The sequence below is a fragment of the Buceros rhinoceros genome, unplaced genomic scaffold, assembly GCF_000710305.1.
Source record: "Buceros rhinoceros silvestris isolate BGI_N320 unplaced genomic scaffold, ASM71030v1 scaffold42238, whole genome shotgun sequence".
Lineage (NCBI taxonomy): Eukaryota > Metazoa > Chordata > Aves > Bucerotiformes > Bucerotidae > Buceros > Buceros rhinoceros.
The window spans coordinates 6836-12860 of NW_010428211.1; the positions used below are offsets into that span (position 1 = coordinate 6836).

A 6025-nucleotide genomic window follows, 5' to 3' on the forward strand; every position below is an offset into this window, starting at 1 on the left:
AGCAGGAATCCACAGACAAAAGCTGAGAAAAGGATGAGTTTTGGGAACAGATACAGAAGGCTTAGATTTAAGAAAACTTAAAGCTTTCTAGACCACTCCCACTATCAACAATTTAGGAATATAATACTCACTAGAGAATATTTTTCAGAGAATAAATATTTTGAAGACATAGAAAAATAGTTCACAGCATCAAGGTACCTGTGATATATTACCTTGAAATAAAACTTGTATTTAAAAGGTTAAAAAGAGAAGATTATTCTTGTAGTGGTATCAACTTTTCATCCATACAAATATTAAGCAGAGTATATCTGTTTTTTCATATATTCACATTATTGCTTGCTACCACAACTGTACAAAAAACATATTCTTAACTTACATTAATGTTCATGTACAGTCATTTTAGATACCTAAAGCAAATTTTAAAACGACTGAATTGCAATTAAAAAAAACAACCTATGTGTGAAGATATGCACAACTAAAATATAAGAAACAAACTACAACTGGCCTGACCCAAGCATACATCATATATCCAGTTTAAAAAAAAAAGTCTTATACTTGTGCAGAAAATAAGCTTTGTAAACAAAATGAGCAGAAGCAAGGGTGCAATAAATAATTATCTAACACATTTAAACTTACTGCTGCCTAGTGTACCCTGCTTCAATAATTTTTAATACACGGCATATGCATTTGCATCTGGAACTGTACTGTTCAAGATTTCTTCAAAAACATTTTTCTGCCTATGTGGCTTTAAAACAAAACAACCCTGAAAGGTCCTCTTGGACCATAAGTTTTAGTAAAACAAGTCCTTCTGCACCCCTGTGTACAGGATTTGGTAAACAGTAGGAATAAAGCTGATATATGGCACTATCCTGAATTAAAATAGCTACATTATGAACTGCAATACGAATATATTTTTGTGATCTGGAGTTCTACTAACCTGATGCATGCAATTTTTTCAGTGATTCTTCTAGTCTGAGTAAAATAATTCTATTTTGCGGCTTTTTTCAAACCTTTAAATTAGAACTTTTTCAGAACCAGCTGACAGGACTTCTTAATGAAAAGCACAGAGACTTTGACTAATGCAATGACATTCAGGTTCCAAAAAGAACTTTATCTCCTTCTTTCATTGGAAGAGGCTAGTCAATATCCCGAAAGAAATAAAAATATTTACAATTGACTAGTCACTGACAAAAGTTTAGGAATATCTTAGAAGGTACTTCAGCATGTAAATGAATGATTAAAAGGACCTACACAATGTACAATGAGTTGTGTCATTTTGGGATAAAAAAAATACCTGCTCACTTGTATACCATTTTCAGCTGTGTATTTATAGTAATATATGTATGTACATACACGCGCGCACACATATAAAAGACTCTTATGAAAATCAAGATACATTAACAGAAGTAGTAAAAGTAACAATAACTTAAGTAGTAGTTAACATTTGTGTGAAATTACTTTGCAGAGTTTGACCAAATGCACTTAGAACATGCTTTTATTTAAAAAAAAAAACAAAACAACAAAAAACCAACCCAAACAAAAAAACCAACAAACAAAAAAGAATGAAAACACCACAAGATTCTGTAGAACCAATGCTATGTCACCACCAGGAGAGCACCAAGCAAGGCACCATTGGAAAGACAACATACTTGAATAAGTCTCTATAAATAAATCAAATGCTAATCTGGTCGAAAAATTGGTGTCTTTGGTAAAAATTCTATAAGGATGACCTGTATAAAAAGAAAACAAATATATATATTAAAACAGCAGCAATCCTATTATCTATCACAATGATAATTCACATGCTTGGGTTTTTGTTTTTTTTAAGTATGTCAAGTTGTGATGATGATCAAAGATCACAGTGATTTGCTTAGGTAGGAGACCATTAGAAAAGTTACGTTTGATGGAATTGTTTTGAGGAAGAAAAATCAAAACTCTTAAGGAAACAAATTCACTTGGAAAGTTTGCCTACCAATACCTAACACATCTAAACAACTAAGCTACCAGTTATTCTTTAACATAATTCATTTACTTTATTAGGAAAAATCGAGAGATATATAAACATGCTCATTTTAAATGACAAAATAAACAGAAGGCACAGTGTATGCAAAGCTAACTTTCAATTATATATGCAATTCCCTTCATTTCAAAATTGTTTCCACCTAATATATGAATCATACTTATAGTTCAAAAATTGCATAGAAAGTCTTACCAACCTTTGCAAAGTTCTCATACCTAACAAATCTCCACTAGAAACTGGACTAATGCTTTTTTGAATTATTGCTCTTATGATCCCGATTCAAATTTAAACAAATTTAAACATACGAGCTATGTACACGTGGTAGGGTACGTTCCAGAGCACATTCCAAGCATCTACCCTGCTTTGAATAGAAAGCTTAAAGTGTTCTCTTCTGCATTTGCTTTCCTCAGAGAGACAATCATAATACAGCAACATGATTACATTCATAAACAAATACGCTCATGCGGTAACCTAACTAAGGCTTTTATTTACTAGTAAGGGGAGCCTGTCTTTCTAAGAAGTTAAAAAGAATTTCTAAATGGTTTTGATTGTAAAGGAGAACAAACTTGGCTACTTAGAGAGGAAACACTTCTCTGACAGCATATTGAACATCAGAAAACAAGTCTTGGGTTATATTTCTAAGGCAATCACTTCTGAAATAATGAATATCAAAATCAGGTGCATAAGGTTACTTTTAGAGACATTCAGAAGTGACTTATTTGCATAGGTGACATAAACTGCTTAAAATCCATTGAGCACTAACATGCGTCAACCACTGGATGCTTCAGAAATACCACGGATTCCGATATTCAGGCAAGGTTTCAAAAAACTAAGGGAGCAAGAAGTAAACCTGGAACACTGTGTTTATGCCAAACGTGTAAGACTATCTTGTCTTGATTTTATTTATTTATTTCATTTAGCACCTACAACAGTGGATTTAGAATTTCAAGTTGAAAAAGCACCAAGTTTTTGGTAAAAGAGTCTAACTTAAATGACCTGGTTTGAAAAATATTGCGGATAAATGTTTATTATTTAAAATTAAATCATGAACACAACATTAAGGGCGTTTCCTAGGAGATGAGCAAATCAGATCACCAAGCATGAGAAAGGTACAGAGAAGTTTCGTAAAATGTCTTCTCAGTAAATATATCCAGAGTTAATATATTAAAATTTCATAAATTGAAAATAAAATCTTCCATCTTTATCATGTAAAACTATATGCCCATGCTTTCATATTATTAATGTAAACAGATCAACTGATTTTAAATTGTATTTATTAGCATGAATGTTCAACTGTAAATGTTGCTAGGCCATTGTATTTACAAACTAGCATTGTATGTATTTTTTCAATTGAATCTGTAAAACATTGGATGGGACAATGCTTTCCGGTAGAAAAACAAATTTTTCAGTGAAATAAGACCCCCTTCATTTAGGTAAATCTACTTTCTGAAATTTGCTATATTCCATTTGTAGATTCATCATCTCATACATCTAAACCAGTAAGTTTAGTAGAATAGGTGTTACGAAAAAAGTCTACTTATTCAGTGAACTGAATAGAGCCATTCTGTAAAGATCTTTAAAACGCGTTTTTACGTTTCAGGCTAAAAATAAGATCTAATGTAGAAGCAAGAAAAAGGGGAAGACTAAAAGAAAGAGATTCATTGAATATAATTTCCAACTATTTAATCACTTTAAAAATTTTTATATGCATGATAGCTTTGTTGTTTCAAAGAATAGACAAAGTACGACATAGTGAAAGATAACAGATAACACAGAACTAATATAGTAGGTATTTCTCAAAGGCCAACATTTATTTTTAAAAAGTTAACCCTTCCTAACACCTAATTCCTAGAGCATTAGAAGAAATTATGCTAATATTTCTTACATCTTAGCAGCTTAGTTTTATCCTATTCCATCTACCTCCAAGATATTTTGAAAATGGAAAATAAAACAGCAAACTAAACAAACAGGAATCCTACACTGGACATCATTAATTTTAAACCGCATATAACTACTCACTGTCTATTTCCAAGAAGGGCTTAAGAAAGACTAAAGTAAGTTAAAACTCCAGAGACTGACTTAAAAATATTTTACAGACATCAGTTGGAGATAAAGATACTTTCAAGACAGTTGAGGTAAGGGGCAGTTAAAATCTAAAATGGCTAAAGTTTTCTTAAGCTCCAACAGCTTAGTTGAAAGGTCTTCTTCCATACTTTTAGACTTGATTAGCATTATATAAAATAGCCATATCTGACTTGCTGCGTGGTTATTCTTTATACAGCATCTAAAATTTCACACTCCATCGGCACATGTTGAAGCTATTTTATCTTGGCAATTAATTTATTATTTTTCAGAACACAGTGAAGCCTTGTTTTCAAGTCATTCATAACTTTATAAATCAGTCCTGCACATGAAACCATGCATCTGTGAACCGTAGAAAATCCTTGCACTCAGGCGATTAAGCTCCTGACACCTTTACTGATTAATAATCATGAAAAGAATAAGATCAGAAGCAAAATAAATGATCATTTAATAGAGAAACTCACAAAACAGCCCTTTAACTTACATATTCCATCATGTTATTCGTTTCACATTTCCTTTTGCTTAGTCTCCAATGCAAGCACAGCTAGACAAGGAGGAAAGAAAAAGAAGAAAAATGAGCTGTATTTTACTGCAGCACACAGACTAGCCCATTTGTCCACCTTTCATATTTTTCGTTCAACAAAAGCATCTGTTTCCATACTGTGCAATTCAAACTCCAACAGTACGAAGCTGCTCCCTGCGGCACTCACCTTGTGGTATAACCTATTGTTTTCCCATTCTAATAACTTCTCAATCGATCTTCGTGTCTGGAAGACAAATGAGAAAGAATTTTACTCTTGACTGGTTTTAGAAAAACTTTGTTTTGCAGCTGCTTTTGTGTGAAAAGGAGAGAGGTACAGGACAGTGACTGAGTACAGGGTGGTCTGTAGTACTATCAAAACTTCTCTGGTATTAAATAGTAACTAGAACAGAAACAACTTTTTATGACCCCAAATAACTATCTTCAACCACTTTTGAACAAAAACTGTTCACACACATCCCTTCCAGTTCTTTCAGCAGTTAAACCTTTAAACCACAGAAATTCTGAAGTGATCTCAGTATACACGCAGGAACGCCGCTCCCCCAGAATCAGCAGTCTAAAATGCACTGCTTCCAAGAAGCAGTCGGCATCTAAACTGACGAATGTTATGAACTATTTTGCAATGCTGTAGGTTAAGTACAATTACGCAACACTCTAAACAAAAAGAAAATTTTTGTTCGCTTCTATATACAGATTTTAGATACCAAAAACCAAATGCAGAAAGTTATAGTAAGTTGCACAAATCAAATCTGTGATTTGAATGAAGAGGAGACCCAACTTTTATGATTTGAAAGCCAAGTTTTACTGCTTATGTTGTCTACACTTGACACTGAAGACAGAGGGTCCTGAAAGCTGTTCTGTACAGCTTTAAGATTATGCATGCTAGTATTAAAGAACGTTCTGTGCTGTGAAGTTTCACAGCATTTTGAATATAATTATTCAGTTATATTTACATTGGAGAAATACATTCTGACATTTATGGTCATTTGACTGCCAGAATACATACTGTTTAGCTCTAAATGGGATTTGCTACTGACTGAATAAAAAGAGGATAATTCATGATGCCAGGTGTTAAGATGAGACCAACAGAACTGCAGGTGCAAAAGGATGGAGCAATGACAAGGATCAAATACAACTTAGTGCAGCTGCAGCTTCCTTACAAGGCAGAAAGGGGTGAGGGGAAGGGATGAGAAAGTATCTTGCTGTTATTACTACAAAATAAGTACTGTAAAAGAACCTTAACAAATCAAACTAAATGCTGTTATGAGAAATAAGAATGTCTGAGTAAAAGACAACAAATTATTAATTTCCCACCAAATATTAACACCTTGGTTTTCAAACATCAGTTTCTCTCTAGTTTAATACTGAAGCAGTTGTAGGGA

General features: G+C 33.0%; 1 long non-coding RNA gene across 1 annotated transcript; it reads right to left on the reverse strand.

Moving 5' to 3' along the window:
- Nucleotides 1-1310: 1310 nt before the first annotated feature.
- LOC104498767 lies at nucleotides 1311-4869 on the reverse strand. Its single transcript, XR_727832.1, has 3 exons — nucleotides 4813-4869; nucleotides 4587-4646; nucleotides 1311-1730 (listed from the first exon to the last, which is right to left on the reverse strand). It is a non-coding gene; the product is annotated as an uncharacterized LOC104498767 (long non-coding RNA).
- Nucleotides 4870-6025: the final 1156 nt, after the last annotated feature.